At 32.2% G+C, this 17,479-nt stretch overlaps 1 long non-coding RNA gene across 2 annotated transcripts in view; it reads left to right on the forward strand.

Annotated features, from left to right (window-relative positions):
• The first annotated feature begins 4,715 nt into the window (after positions 1-4,715).
• Positions 4,716-17,479, forward strand: part of LOC127148828 (uncharacterized) — a 31,936-nt gene continuing 19,172 nt past the window's right edge. Inside the window, exon 1 of one of the 2 annotated variants that reach the window (XR_007819960.1) lies at positions 4,716-4,835. This is a non-coding gene — a long non-coding RNA (uncharacterized LOC127148828). Of the gene's footprint in view, positions 4,836-8,603; positions 8,867-17,479 lie in introns of those variants that run through there. The other variant, XR_007819959.1, reaches the window with a different exon arrangement.

Genomic DNA, 17,479 nt, shown 5'->3' on the forward strand with positions numbered 1-17,479 from the left:
GTTACATTTGAAAAGACTTACACGTCTATACTTAGAATATTCTAGGTCCAAGACCTCTTGCAATACACCATAATAATTCGTTTCATCAGGTTTGGTTTCTCCATATGCCATGATTACACTATTTTGAGTAGTCTGACAATTGTCATGCTCTATTGTATGAAAACGTAATCCATTCATGAAGCAACCACAGTAAATGCGAACTTGATTAATAGGCCCCAATGCTATGAAGTAAAGATCATCAAATGCTTCACCTCTTTCACGTAATGAATACATCTATATAATGTTAGGTAGGTTAGAGTAACATCTAGTAGCTCAATAGTAAAACAATATACTACGAAGTTGAAAGCAACACTTACATGTGCTCTAAACGAATCAAGAATTTCTAATTTATGTCTTCTAAATAAATCTAATCTATCCTCTCCTCTGGTATTTATCAAGCTCAAATGTTCTCTGCTTGGTAATCATATCAAACATTACAAAGAATTTTGACTAAGTACTTGTAAATGACTTACAAATAGAATCTTATCGAGAAATGACCTAGAGTCACAATAGTTGTTCATTATATACCAAGGCACATTCATTTCTCGTCTTCAGACTTCGTCCTCACAAATGACCCCCCATTAGTCGCACATTCTATCTAAATACATCAAAGTCCCCACAACCAAGTTGATTGTTCATTGAGTCATCGTTATGGGGAATCCTATTGAAGCTTGTTTCTATTTCTGTTAGATACATCGAGCAAAATGTCAGACATTCATTCATAATGAACGTTTCTGCAATACAACCCAATGGTTCGATCTTTGTTTCATACATATTGTTTTAATGTTCGCATGCTTCTTTGTCAGACCCCGCTCTAAGTTTTCCCTTCTAACTTAGATCGTGATGAATCTATCTTTAAAACAATCTTTTTCAAACGTAAGTTTAAATAAATGCTTTTAAAAAATTCTATAAAAATTTCGGCAGCACCTTCCCTAAAATATGGGTTAGCTAAACCTGTAAAGGGGGAGCTTTTGCACTTCTATAAATAAATGTAACTTCAGAAGTCCACAACACATCAAATGTGTCTAACTACACACTTATCTAGATATGATTTGATGGGTCGAAGTCTCTAATTTTCTTATTAACTTGGTATCATTCGCCACAGGCTTTAATCTAGGCTACACTTTTGGACCCTTAAACTTCAACTTAAACTCCTAACACCACAAGCAAACAAGCTTAAGTCATCTTTAAAACCATATGCTCTAATACCCAATATCCATACCTTAGAGGTTTAGATCCATTAACAACTCAATATCAATCTAACGAGTCAAAAATTAGGAACTTACCCAAACTTGTCTAAAACGACCTTAAACGAGTTGATCAATGTTTCTAAGTCCTCCAAATCTTCAATCTTTCATACCTAATAATATGGGTAATATCAAGTTCATGTTAAAACTAAATGGGTATTCATGAAACTTACCCAAATTACCCAAAAATATTACCAATTACCTAACAAAGTAGTGTTAGTCTTAATGGAAAACACCCTAACGACTTTCCACTTCGTAAACGAGCATCCAGGGCTGTTCAGCTAACTCTTAAACTTAATGGAGATTCAAGAACTCTACAAAAAAATTTCAAAACTTATCAAGAAGTTAACCAAGTAACCCAAACTTCAATGGACAACACTAAAATACCTTCTAAAATTAAAGATCAAACATCCAACATCATGAGTTATTCAAAGTTTCACTAGAATTAGATGGTTACTCAAGAATAACAACTCCAAAAACTTAAAATCTTACCCAAGTTGTACTAAAACGCTCGAATTCAAGCTTCCGAACTGCTGGAAAATGGTTTGAACTCCTTTAAACTCAAATCTAGCATTAAAATGTAATGGGTATCGTGAAAACTAAGTCAAAACTTAATGGGTAATTGAAACTCATCAAAAAAATTCAATAAAATAAAGAAAATTTACCTAAACACTCAGATCCACGATAAGGAGTTGAAAAGGACGAGGTTAGAAATGATTCGACTTGCCGAATGACGACGAACGATCGTTAAGTGATGCACAGCTCGACTAATGATGAAACAAAAGGAGGAAACTTGAATAGATTGTACTGATCGAATTGACTGCTTCAAAACGCCGTCGTATAAAGGCTGTGCCCGGTGTCGGTGGTCGTCGTCTGGCAACTTGGACGATGCAACAACGGTGGGGTAACACAATGATGGTTGGGTGACACGTCGAGGTGAAGGAGTGAGAGACATGTGGCGGCGCGACGGCGGTGGGTTTGGCGTCGGCGAGCTACGATACTCCAATCGCACGAGGGAGAGACGCACGATGGTTGTTGGGTTGCGTCGACGTACAGCTGTCGTCTGTCGAGTCACACGCTGCAAGGGATGGTTGATGGAGACGTCGGCTAAAGGAGAATGGTGAGCGAAAGAAGAAGAAGATAGTGAGAGGGGTTTCACGGTTGGCTTGGAGAAGAAGAATAAATTTCCCTTTTTTTTTCTCTTAACTTAATAATAATAATCAAATGACCAAAATGCACTTCGATTCAATTGAAACTTACTTTTCACAATTCTTTATTCTTTTCAACACCGAATAAAACAATTTATGTTTTAAAACTCAACTAAAATAGTTCTAAAATTTCCTTATCATACGAATCAACCTTAAGGAGTATAAAAGTATTCCAACTTTTTTTCACCATTTAGGAGATATAAAATAAATAATTTTTAAAAAAAATAAAGGAGCGCGGGATGAAGGCTTACATTCTCTCTATGGGATACATTCAACTATAGCTTACTGGACTTACATTCTTTGTTTCAATTGGTAAATGAACTGCAAGATGTATCATTATGTAAAAAAATGCAGGAGGAAAATTCATTCAAATTTGTAGAGTATGGGCCGATATCGACTTCTAGACGATTCAAGTCACTCATACGTATTTGGAACGACCTAACTCTTTATACTAAGCTGAGGCTGTTACTACCAAAATAAATAAAGACTATAATATTTAAAATGAAAAAGAACACTTAAATTTTCAATGAAATTTTCAAATATTCATTTATAAATCATAATTAAAAATATATGGCAATAAAAGCCTAGTTCGAGCCCTATCTAACTTTTAGAGAAAAGTAACATAGAAATAATTTATGAGTTTGATAAATTCAAATAAAAATACACAGATCAAATACTAAAAACATGAAAGGTGGAATCAACAAAAAGTCCCCTATGGCAAGTCGCAGTCATTTCTTTTCTTTTGCCAGCTTTCCTCTACTTCTACCTCTGCCTAACAAATTAAACATAGAAAAAGTGAGTATAAACATATACTTAGTAAGGGACCCACTACTCGTGTCGCTAAGTGTGTAAACCTCTCATTAGGGTATCGAAAGGAAGTACTGTAACGCCCCAAAAATTAAGATAATTTATTGGGCGTTATTTTAAATCCATTTAATGAGAATTATTTGATTTAGGTGGGAATTGAAATTAATTAAATATTTCTTGGATGAATATTTAATTAATTAAAGGTTTTGGCATGTGGTGTTTGTTAAGTTTTTGTTTAAATGGTAGGTTAAGAAGATTAAGTAAAGTTGTGGATTTTTAGTGTTGTTGGAGTTGAATTTAATTAAATAATTATGGAGGTTATTTAATTAAATTGTCGGGTGGAAAGTTTGTTAGAGATTCAATAATTATATGTATATGTGGAAATATATATATAATTATTATGTCAAAGGAAAAGATAATTATATTTGTTGAAATATAATTATTTAAGGAAAAGATAGTTGTATTTTGGGGAAAGAATATTTATTAAAGGAGAAAAAGTAAAATAATTATATTTTGGGAAAATATAATTATTTGTAAAAGGATAATTACTTTGGAGAAAAATAAACAATAATTAATTATTGTGGGAGATAATTAATTATTTTGGAGAAAGATAAATAATAATTAATTATTGTAGAAGATAATTAATTATTTTGGAAGAAAGGTAAATAATAATTAATTATTGTGGATGATAATTAATTATTCTGCAGAAAGATAAATCTTGATTATGGAGTGAAGTTGTTATGGTTGGTTTAAGATAATTCATGTTGGAAGTTATAAGTGATTTATTGGAAAAGATTTGATTGATTAAATTAATTGAGGACTTAAGTTAATTTGAGATTTTGGAGGGAAAAGTTAGTTTTTGTGGAATTGTAATTAATTGAGTATATATATATGGATATATATATTTAATTAATAATATGGAAAAGTGAAGTTAATTATATGATGGAATATAATTATATTTGTTTGGAAAAGAAGATAATCCATAAGGAGAGAGATGGTTGATTTGATTGGACAAAAAAGATATATATTTATTTGCAAGAGAGAATAATGGTTTAAATAAATATATATTTATTGTAGATTTTGGTGAGAGAAAAATAATAATAATAAAGAAGTATTATTATTATTACTAATAGTTGTAAATGCCTAAGATTAAGGCATTGATTTAGGAAAGATAATGGGAATAAAGATATATGTATATTTTTTGGTATTATATATATATCCTAAAAGGAAAAGGAAAAGAAAATAATAATAATAAATATTATTGTTATTATATATATCCTAAAAGGAAAAGGAAAAGGAAATAATAATTATTATTATTATTGTTATTATGTGAGTCTATAAATAGCATTAGAATGCTTAAGATGGAAATAAAGGAAAAAGAAAAAGGTTCTTTATCTTCTTCTCTAAGATAACCCTCTGTTGTCGCCGCCTCAGTTAAAGTTAAGATTGGTCTCTTTGGAAGCTTGAGGATTTAAAGTGATGAATTTTTCATCAAGGATAAGAGGATTTTCCAACCTCCATCTGAGTAACCTTGGTAAGCTAATGAAATTAAATTAATATTTTATTAATTTAATTTTGGATCTATTTGAGGTTTCTTTAAAGGTTCAATTGGCTAAACTTTTTAAGATCTAAATCTTGGATTTTTCCCAATCAAGGTTGAATTGGTTTCAACCCAATTTTTAGAAAGTTAATTTGGGAGAATTTTTGGGTGTTAGTCAATTGCCAATTTCATTTAATTAAGATACTAAGTTTTCCTTTTATGATTAGGATCAAGTTAATTGGAGAATTTTTACTGTCAACTAGGAACTACCTTTGTTTGGCTAAAATCTCCAGGTAAGAGATTCTCCTACTAGACCTTCGAACTGAATTCAAGAGACCGCATGTAATTATGATTATGCATTGATGGTAGCTAAAATGCATAACTTGATGCTACTGATAATGACTGTCATTGTATTGATGTTGGTGATGATGACTGAGATTATTATGTTGGTGATTGATGATGATAGTTGATGTTGATGATGATGACTGAGATTATTATGTTGATGATTTATGATGACAGTTGATGTTGATGATGATGACTGAGATTATTATGTTGATGATTGATGATGATAGTTGATGTTGATGATGATGACTGAGATTATTATGTTGATGGTTGATGATGATGACTGATGTTATGTTAAGGACTGATAGATTGATGTTGATGATTGTTAATGCATGATATATTAATCACATGATTAAGGACGTTAAGATTAATACTCATGCCATGTTATGATGTTATGTTATGCTACATGCTATGGATAGGGTGTTCTGTTAACTTTGTCTATTAGAGTCGTACCTGCATGGGTGTCCTTCGGGATCACCACCTATTTAGGACTGTGTGGTTCGACGGGACGCCAGTCTAGCATGTATATAGATATGATTCGAGTGATTCGACGGGGTCCTCGCATCCCGATTGTCTTAGTGTTACCCCCGGGTTCACTACAGACCAGCATGTCCTAGGTGCTCCCCCGGGACACCGAAGACCAGATTTTCGTTCCTACGGGAGCGCATGTTGCACGTGTTCGGGAACGTGCCAGAGATTGGGTACCATTTTCAGGACTCTAATGGGAAGTTAACAGACACCTAGCGGGACTAGTAGTAGGTCCCTTACTGAGTATATGTTTATACTCACTCTTTCTATGTTTAACATTTCAGGCGAAGGTAAAGGTAGAGGAAAGCTGGCGAGCGACAGAGAAGGATCCGTGACATGCCATATGGGGACTCAGTTTTGCTTCCGCGTTTATGTTTCAGTGTTTTAATATTCCGTTTTTAATGAAAATTTATTCTTCCCTCGTTTCAAAAAAGTGTCTCTTGTCATTGTCGTTCCGTTTTAGTAACGACCTCAGCTTAGTATAAAGAGTTGGGTCGTTACAGTTGGTATCAGAGCGTCAGCTTTTAGGTTCTGTAGACTAACTTACGATGTGAGTCTTTGATTTTTGTCCCTATGGCTATTACGGTCCTTCGTCACTCGCCAGGTATGTATTTTATGATACATGATTATGAATATGCACGTGACCTTGCCTGTATTAAACTAGAACTGCATGGATGTTATGATTTAAATGGTGATGGCTTTGGTGGTAAAGTTTTAAGAAAAATGTTGCCACGTAGAGGTGCTCAATGAGGTGGTTGAGTAGGCAAAAGAGTAGAACGTGTTCAGCCTGATGAACTGCTTTGTGACTGGATATCTAAGACATTAGTTATGTTGGTGGTTTTAAAGGAAACTAAAGGCATGGTTAAGTTCAAGTATATCAAACACATTTGACGGTATTTAGAATTGAGTTGCTGGAGAAGGAACAAAGTAAACTTTAGTGCATAGTTATTTTGGTGAGATTTCAAGAAATTGTTTTGAGTTTACCATGAAGGATAAGTTACATCTAGTTTAAAGTACAAGTGATGAAATAACGAATTTCTTTAGAATAACTAGTTAAGTTGATGTCATTAAAGAAAGCAATAGTTGGACATGAGTTTGAACTTTATCAAACAAGAAAAGAGAAATTAGTGACTTCTAAAGATTGCTAAATGGTGGAGAATACCTTTTTGGTCGAAGTTTGAAGTTGGAAAATAGAACGTAGTTTTTGAAGGTTTATGAATTAAGTTTTACTTGGATAAGTGTAAAGGAAAGAAAAGTGTTTGAGAAAAGTAATATTTTGTCAAGTGAAGTAAAGCATTGCGCAACATGAGAGTTGCACTTAGGAAAATTTTATGGCAGAGTTACCAAGTTGACAAGGCTACTTAAGAACAAAAGTATGACAAGAGAGCTCGATACTCGAAATTGTTCAAGGACTAAAACTTTCGAGGACGAAAGTTTCTTAGCGAGGGAAGATTGTAACACCCAATAAATGTAAGGAACTTATTATGGGTATTACATTAAGTGGACTTCAAAGTTAAGGAATATATTTGGTGTTTTGTGTTAGATTAATTAAATATATATACATGGGTGTGTATATTTAATTAAAGATTTTGGAATTTGGTAGAATTTGTTATTAATTAAGACGTGAGAGCCAAGTATCCCAAGCTGTTCAAAGATTAGAACTTTCGAGGACGAAAGTTGTTAAAGGAGGGAAGATTGTAACGCCCCAAAAATTAAGATAATTTATTGGGCGTTATTTTAAATCCATTTAATGAGAATTATTTGATTTAGGTGGGAATTGAAATTAATTAAATATTTCTTGGATGAATATTTAATTAATTAAAGGTTTTGGCATGTGGTGTTTGTTAAGTTTTTGTTTAAATGGTAGGTTAAGAAGATTAAGTAAAGTTGTGGATTTTTAGTGTTGTTGGAGTTGAATTTAATTAAATAATTATGGAGGTTATTTAATTAAATTGTCGGGTGGAAAGTTTGTTAGAGATTCAATAATTATATGTATATGTGGAAATATATATATAATTATTATGTCAAAGGAAAAGATAATTATATTTGTTGAAATATAATTATTTAAGGAAAAGATAGTTGTATTTTGGGGAAAGAATATTTATTAAAGGAGAAAAAGTAAAATAATTATATTTTGGGAAAATATAATTATTTGTAAAAGGATAATTACTTTGGAGAAAAATAAACAATAATTAATTATTGTGGGAGATAATTAATTATTTTGGAGAAAGATAAATAATAATTAATTATTGTAGAAGATAATTAATTATTTTGGAAGAAAGGTAAATAATAATTAATTATTGTGGATGATAATTAATTATTCTGCAGAAAGATAAATCTTGATTATGGAGTGAAGTTGTTATGGTTGGTTTAAGATAATTCATGTTGGAAGTTATAAGTGATTTATTGGAAAAGATTTGATTGATTAAATTAATTGAGGACTTAAGTTAATTTGAGATTTTGGAGGGAAAAGTTAGTTTTTGTGGAATTGTAATTAATTGAGTATATATATATGGATATATATATTTAATTAATAATATGGAAAAGTGAAGTTAATTATATGATGGAATATAATTATATTTGTTTGGAAAAGAAGATAATCCATAAGGAGAGAGATGGTTGATTTGATTGGACAAAAAAGATATATATTTATTTGCAAGAGAGAATAATGGTTTAAATAAATATATATTTATTGTAGATTTTGGTGAGAGAAAAATAATAATAATAAAGAAGTATTATTATTATTACTAATAGTTGTAAATGCCTAAGATTAAGGCATTGATTTAGGAAAGATAATGGGAATAAAGATATATGTATATTTTTTGGTATTATATATATATCCTAAAAGGAAAAGGAAAAGAAAATAATAATAATAAATATTATTGTTATTATATATATCCTAAAAGGAAAAGGAAAAGGAAATAATAATTATTATTATTATTGTTATTATGTGAGTCTATAAATAGCATTAGAATGCTTAAGATGGAAATAAAGGAAAAAGAAAAAGGTTCTTTATCTTCTTCTCTAAGATAACCCTCTGTTGTCGCCGCCTCAGTTAAAGTTAAGATTGGTCTCTTTGGAAGCTTGAGGATTTAAAGTGATGAATTTTTCATCAAGGATAAGAGGATTTTCCAACCTCCATCTGAGTAACCTTGGTAAGCTAATGAAATTAAATTAATATTTTATTAATTTAATTTTGGATCTATTTGAGGTTTCTTTAAAGGTTCAATTGGCTAAACTTTTTAAGATCTAAATCTTGGATTTTTCCCAATCAAGGTTGAATTGGTTTCAACCCAATTTTTAGAAAGTTAATTTGGGAGAATTTTTGGGTGTTAGTCAATTGCCAATTTCATTTAATTAAGATACTAAGTTTTCCTTTTATGATTAGGATCAAGTTAATTGGAGAATTTTTACTGTCAACTAGGAACTACCTTTGTTTGGCTAAAATCTCCAGGTAAGAGATTCTCCTACTAGACCTTCGAACTGAATTCAAGAGACCGCATGTAATTATGATTATGCATTGATGGTAGCTAAAATGCATAACTTGATGCTACTGATAATGACTGTCATTGTATTGATGTTGGTGATGATGACTGAGATTATTATGTTGGTGATTGATGATGATAGTTGATGTTGATGATGATGACTGAGATTATTATGTTGATGATTTATGATGACAGTTGATGTTGATGATGATGACTGAGATTATTATGTTGATGATTGATGATGATAGTTGATGTTGATGATGATGACTGAGATTATTATGTTGATGGTTGATGATGATGACTGATGTTATGTTAAGGACTGATAGATTGATGTTGATGATTGTTAATGCATGATATATTAATCACATGATTAAGGACGTTAAGATTAATACTCATGCCATGTTATGATGTTATGTTATGCTACATGCTATGGATAGGGTGTTCTGTTAACTTTGTCTATTAGAGTCGTACCTGCATGGGTGTCCTTCGGGATCACCACCTATTTAGGACTGTGTGGTTCGACGGGACGCCAGTCTAGCATGTATATAGATATGATTCGAGTGATTCGACGGGGTCCTCGCATCCCGATTGTCTTAGTGTTACCCCCGGGTTCACTACAGACCAACATGTCCTAGGTGCTCCCCCGGGACACCGAAGACCAGATTTTCGTTCCTACGGGAGCGCATGTTGCACGTGTTCGGGAACGTGCCAGAGATTGGGTACCATTTTCAGGACTCTAATGGGAAGTTAACAGACACCTAGCGGGACTAGTAGTAGGTCCCTTACTGAGTATATGTTTATACTCACTCTTTCTATGTTTAACATTTCAGGCGAAGGTAAAGGTAGAGGAAAGCTGGCGAGCGACAGAGAAGGATCCGTGACATGCCATATGGGGACTCAGTTTTGCTTCCGCGTTTATGTTTCAGTGTTTTAATATTCCGTTTTTAATGAAAATTTATTCTTCCCTCGTTTCAAAAAAGTGTCTCTTGTCATTGTCGTTCCGTTTTAGTAACGACCTCAGCTTAGTATAAAGAGTTGGGTCGTTACAAGTACCCTAAAACTTTCCTACTTTCGAACACATGCAATCTAGTCATCTTGTAGGAACACATCTGGTCTGTTGGTGAACTTGAAGGAACATCTAAGTGAATCGAGTTGTAAGTGGTCTCTTTTGACCACTCATAAAACCTATCATGACAGACTAGTGGTCCCGTCGAACTCACACAGTCATAAATCTCTGTAAAGGTGGTGATCCTGAGGGACACCTATATAGGTACAACTCTAATAAACAAAATTAATAGAATACCCGTCCATAGCATGTATCATATCATAAATATCATAACATGGCATGAATATAAATCATAACGTCCTTATCCTGAGATTAATATCTAATGTGTCATAACATATCGATCATCAATATCAGTCATTATTAACATCATCATATTATGCATTTTAGTTACCATCAATGCATGATAATTTACATGCAAGCTCTTAAATTCATGTTTGAAGGTTCAATAGTAGAATCTTTTATCTCGAGATTAACTAACAATTATTTCCTAACAGCCAAAGCTTCCCAATGAATCAATTTTCCAAGAACCAATCCTAAACATAAGTAAGATTTAAATTAATGGTTTGAAAACCAAAATTAGACAATTAATTATTCAAGCTTCCAACTTACCAAAACTGAGGTTGAGACCGAATCAACCTTAAATGGGGAAAAATTCCACAAATTAATCCTTCCACAAGTTAACCAAATACCTTCAAAGAACAATCATCTATCCTTAAGAAAATTCAACTTAATCTCAAAATTGATTTACTTAAACCAAAATTTAAATATTCGATGAACTTACCAAAACCCAATAAACAAAACTTACCAAAAAGCATCCAAAGTTGGCTGAACTAGCTTAAGAAGGGAAACAATGGCTTGGTTAAAGGAACTCAGCTGGATGGAAGGGATGCACAGATCGACTTAGAGGAAATTCAGCTCGGATGGCTGAGGCGGCTTGAAGTACGGAGTAAATTAGCTTAGCTTAGGCGTTTAAGGGGAGAAGCTCATATGTAGAGATGGACAACTAACAGACGTGGTTGTTCGGTGATGCAAAATGGAGACGACACGGCAGATGTGGACGAAATGAGATGTTCAATGGTGGTCGAAGACGAAATGGATGTGCTTCAAACGGAAAAAAGGAGACTTCACGATGAGACTCATGGCAAAAGACTATCAAGAAAAATAAATAGTTTTCTTGATGCAATGGTTATCTTGACGGTCTCGACTGTCAAGAAAAGATCCCTTGTTTTATGGACACATGTAAAATGGTAAAATACTTGAGTTTTTGAGTTGTGGTTACGTCGTCGGTAAAAAACTATCAAGAAAAGCATTGCTTGATGGACAATACATATAAAAGATATCATATTATTTGACGGGCATTGCATATCAAGAAACCATGCACAATTTGGTTTCCCTTGATGGACAAAGAAATGAATTTTGTTGATGGACCTACCTTTCAAAAACTTTTCCTAGATAGGCAATGATCATCAAGGAAAACCTTTCTTGATGGGCATGAACCATAAAGAAAACAATCAATTAATTTTTCAAATTGTTTTTCTTGATGGGCAACAGCCATCAAGGAAAACTTCCATCATGAATAACAAACATCAAGGAAATATAAAAGTAATATTAATATTTATATTAATTGTTCCACTTCCTTTTTGCCATATATGTTCTGTTATTTTATTAATGTGGTCATTTTTTATAAAAAGTTTTTCAATTTTTTGGTAAAAAAATTATGACATGAACTAATCCGTCACATTTGAATATAAAATATAAAAATTAAACAACAACAATAATAATTGAAAAAACATAAAGAAAAAAAAGATTTAAAGTGTGGTAAGCGTCCATCCCTCACGTTTAGCCTAGTGTGTTTTCAATTTTTTTCTTCAAAATTATTCAAGTTTGCTGGCAATATCTCGATATCTCTTCAAAGTTTGATATTTTAAGTTGCAAGAATTTTAACAATGGTTGCAATAGAGTCGATTGCAACAGTTACTTATAACATTTAAATGTGTCACAATAAATAAATAAATATACTTTTATTTAATAAAAAAATATTATATCGTATATACCACTTATTTAGTTGCAACAATTTCTTTTAATGTATACTTTGTAACTTTATTTTTCTAGTAAAAAAAATTGATATTATATTCTTAAAGTAAAATCTTAACTACCATTTTTTGTTACATAAGAAACACTTAACCATTTTAGTTTAAAAAGAGCCGTTATCTTCAAATTTTGAAATTTACATATATATATTTTAACAAGGTCAATTTGAATTTTTCATATATATATTTTAACAAAATAGGTAAATGGTAAATGGTAACTCCCTACTCCTTATTTGTAGACCTATCATTTTGCCTCCCACTATCCTCTTCATGGGTTTAATTTTCTCCTTTCCTACCTCTTTTCATGCATTCAATTTCTCTTGGCACCAAAATATTTTCTTCTCCAAGCTCTTGATACTTTTATATATGTTTACAAAATTCTTGTTTACAACTTTCTATTGTTAATTTTATTTTATTAATTCAATTTATGTTTCATAATGAAAGTGATCTTGATTCTTAGTGTTTTTATTAGAGTTTCTAATATTCTTTCTTTTTATTGTTGATACAATATGTATTTAGGTTGTGATGATCTACTATTGGAATTTACTTTCTTTCTTTGATCTCCACCAACTGATTGCATCCCTACAAATTTTTTTTTATTCAGGCAACTCCTTTGGTTTTACACCATATTTTTTAAGGGGTCTTTTAAAAAATATAACAAAGTGGCAAAATATTTACACTGTATAGAACAATTCTAAAAATGAACAAAAAAAGCCGACAGGCCCGCCATGGAAAATACCAAAAAATGTCCCGTCAACAATGCGCGTAATATATTTGGTAACGCGCGTAATAGATTAGGTATACGATCGTTTAGATTTGGCTATTGTTTGGTACACGATCGTTTAATTTGGTTATACGATCATTTAATTATATCGTTTAATTTGGTTACACGATCATTTAATTTGGTTACATGATCGTTTAATTTGGTTATACGATCGTTTAATTAATTGTGTTACACGATCGTTTAGATTTAGTTACACGATCTCCCAAATCTAAACATTTTTTTTTTCAAAATTCGGTACACTATCATTTAGATTTGGCTACCTTAAATCTAAACGATTTTTTTCAAAATTTGGTACACGATCGTTTAGATTTGACTAAACGATTATTTTTTAATATTCTTTATACACAATCTTTTAGATTTGGTTACCCTAATCTAAATGACTAAACGATTTTTTTCAAGATTCTTTATACACGATATTTTAGATTTGGATACCCCCGAATCTAAACAACGTAAAAAAAAGAAAAGAAGAAAGACGATGCACACAGCGAAAAAAGAAGAAAAACAAGAAATACGATAGAAAGAAATCAGATTTGGTTTGAAAGAAATCAGATTTGGTTACTTAAATCTAAACGATATAAAAAAAGAAGAAAGATGGAAAGAAATCGCAGTTAAAGAAAAAAAAGAAGAGTAAAGGAGGAAGACGATAAAAAAATCGCAGAGAGGAGAAGAAAGATGAAATGGCAAACTTGGAATATTTAAAAAAGGGCTAACTTTATGGACTTTGTTACACAGGCAGTAAATATTTTAGTAGTTTTTCATATTTATGAAAGTTTTCCTTTTTTTAATAGAATTTTGTATTTTTAATGGTTTCACACCGTATTGTTTTAAAAGGAATTTTGTGTTTAAATAGTGGATTCTTGAATTTTTAAATTTTTTAATTTTTTATGAATTTTTACCACTACTTTTCATAAAACTATTCTCACAAAGGACTCAAGAGCATAGTAGGTAATTGAATTATAGTATTATGCTACAATCCTTTTGTCTTCATTTTTTTCTATTTTCTTGATAATGTTATATAAGTATATATTATATACTGTTATTATACATAATAGTGCAATATCTTCTTTTTCTCTTTTAGTTTGAGTTGAAAGTGTCTAAGAGGTAAATTGAGACTTGATACTATCACAATCATGTATAACCTTTCTTTCCTCAATTAAATTTGCTATCAAGTTTAATTAAAGTGATATTGTTAGTTTTTATATTTATATTATATTAATAACAATTTTTATTTTCATTTGTTAATAAGGGAAAAGAAACAATATAATCATCAAGATATATGATGGCAAGTTCGAACGAGTTACTTGAACCTGTTTCAAAACTTGAAAAGTTGTTGATGTCTAAGTAATTTTGATTACAAGTTTATTATTTTCATTTTGTTAATGATGTTGGACAAATTTTGTATCAAATTGTTGATACATTTCGATTTTGTTAAATATTATAATATTTGTGATTGTGGTATTTTGCAGAAGTTGTTTGAAGTTGTTGTATAGTTATATGTATGTGGATTTTTCATATTTTGACTTTTATGTAATTTAAAGTTTGATTACATGAGGTCGCATATATGGGAGGGTCGTAATGATCCATATTTGTTTTTCAAATTGTTATAGTTGATGGTTGAAAAATATCAACAAAAGAGTTTAGTTGACGGTACAAAATCGTTAATATAAGGATAATACTTAATAGGCAAAATAGGTGAATGAAAATAGTTATCTTGATGCACTTTTCCATATTCTTGATGGACAAAAGACGACAACGTCTCCTCGCTTAATGGTCAAAACCATCAAGAAAGAGTTTTTGATGACTTAGGTTGGCCATCAAGAGACTTGGTTTTCTTGATGAGCTTTTCATTATACTTGATGGACAAAAAACATCAATTTTTTTCTTGATGGTTAATACCATCAAGAAATGGTTTTTATGACATGTTATGACCACCAGAAAATAAACAGGCATTCTTGATGTCTGCCTACTTGATGGGAAAATACCATCAATGTAGACAATTTTTGGCGTGCTTGTCACAAATGTAACCTTTCAAACACGATTGTGCGGCATTTGTTCTGCTCAGTCAACAAGTCAGCCATGTAAAATTCGAAATCCATGGAAAAACTCGCGATATGATGTAGTCTCCCTTCATGTTCTTGAGAAAATTATTTTATAAAATGTGAGAGAGAAAAAAAATCATTGAAAACAACATAAATGAAAGCATTGAAGATTGTCAGTTGCAAAGAAAAGCTTTGTTTGCAAAAAGTGCGACAAGGCTTAGTTGAGGATTCAACTACTATGCCTCCCCTATAGTATATTTTAATATTTTTAGCCTTGGCAGGCTTGTCTTTGAAAATGACGAAAGTTCACATTCTAGCTCGGTGACACGAAAATAAATTACTTTAAATTTATTTGTAATTATCTTAAGTTTAATTTTGAATTTTAGGGGTGTTACTTAATTGTTGAAATCTTTTATTGATAGAAATTGGAACTTAATAGATATTTTGAAAAAATATCTAATTGTTTGTATGTGAGGAAATTTGATTAATTATATATGATTATATAATTTAATTGAATTTGAAGTTTAAATAAGTATATTATGTGGATAATATAAGTAGGTAAGGATATTTATTTTTGAAAGATAAAGGTGATTGGAGTGGAGGAAGAGGGAAATTTGAGTTTAAAGAGAAGATTTGGTGGGTTTTAAATGAAGAGAGAGTGTGAAGATTTTTGTTTAGAAAAGAAAAGAAAATACTAATAATTTTATATTATTATTTTTCTTTTAAATGCTCCTTGGAAAACGTGACACTATTCACTTATCTTCTTCCTCAAGCAACCCCAAGGAAACCCTAGCCACCCTTGCTCCACCGCCGCTGCCGCATTTCCTTCTGCAGTGTCGTCGATCCGCATTGGAGAGTCGTAGTGATCGCGCGTCGTCGGCAAGCCGTAAGATCATCAGTAGTCACCTCTGTCCACCTTCCGTCGTGTCGAAAGACGTCCGTCAATCGATCGCCGCAAGCATCAAAGCTTCCCTTCACCCGAACCCTCAACTTGAGTCGCCTTCGTCGCTCGTCTGTAGCTGTCAGTGTCACCGTTCACGAGCTGTCTGATCGCGACGCCTTCGTCTTTCGCCACATCTCTTCATCACGATTTTATCGCTCATCGCCTTCAATGAACATCAGGACGTGAACAACCACCGAGCCACACATGCGCAAGATCTGTTTGTGCTTACCAGTCGTTCTTCGCACCTCGTCGAGTCGACCAGCATCGTGCGTCTATTGGAACCGACCCGCACCGAGCTTTCCTGTGCACGCCTGCCTCCAACCGTGAGCCGCGAGCCATCCTATCCTTCAGTCGAGCCGCCTAGCCAATTTCCTCTCTAGCCAAGCCATTTTTTAGCCACCTAGCTTATTTTGTGTTTTTCACCTATTTTTTTTGGTAAGTTTTGATTGGGTTTTGCTTAGTTCCCAACAAAGATCAATTTTGGACCCTAAATAGTTTAATTATGGATTTAATTGAATTATTTTTCATGACGGGATCAATTCAGAGTTGTATGATTTTCCTAAACCAAGGATAAATTTGGATTCATCCTCAACTTTTGGTAAGTTGAAATAATTGAAATTTGATCCTTAAGCGACTATTAAGTAATTTATTTACTTTAGTTATTGGGTTCCCTTGTGAATAGGACTTTACTATTCGAAAGCTTGACCGTGACGGTTAGGATAATCTCAGTTTTAACTAACCTTCAGGTAATAGATTCTCGTACAAGGCCTTCGAACTAAATTTAAGAGATTGCATGTATTTATTGTTATGCATTAATGACAGCTGAAATACATAACTTGATGCCATTGACAATGATCGTTATTATATGCGTGATTGATGATGACTGATATTATGTTTATGACTGGTAGTATATTGATCATAACGATTACGTTATGTTTCTTATAATGATGTTTGATTAAGAATGATATGATCAATACTTATGCCATGTTTATGATACTATTATGTTATGCTACATGCTATGGATAGGGTGCGTTGTTAGCTTTATCTATTAGAGTCATACCCACATAGGTGTCCCTTGGGATCACCATCTTTTTTATGACTGTATAGTCCGACAGGATCACCAGTCCAGTATGATATTGACATAGACATGATTATGAGTGATTCGACGGGATCACCTATAGCCCGATTGTTTTAGTGTTTCCTTCGGGTACACTAAAGACCAGTTTGTCCTAGGTGTTCCTTTGGGTTCACCGAAGACCAGATATGTCCCTACGGGATCACAGATTGTACGTGTTCGAGAACGTACCAGTTTAGGCGTACCACTTTACAAGTTAAAATTGGAAGTTAACAGGTACCTATTG

Source organism: Cucumis melo, chromosome 4 (assembly GCF_025177605.1).
Source record: "Cucumis melo cultivar AY chromosome 4, USDA_Cmelo_AY_1.0, whole genome shotgun sequence".
Classification (NCBI taxonomy): domain Eukaryota; kingdom Viridiplantae; phylum Streptophyta; class Magnoliopsida; order Cucurbitales; family Cucurbitaceae; genus Cucumis; species Cucumis melo.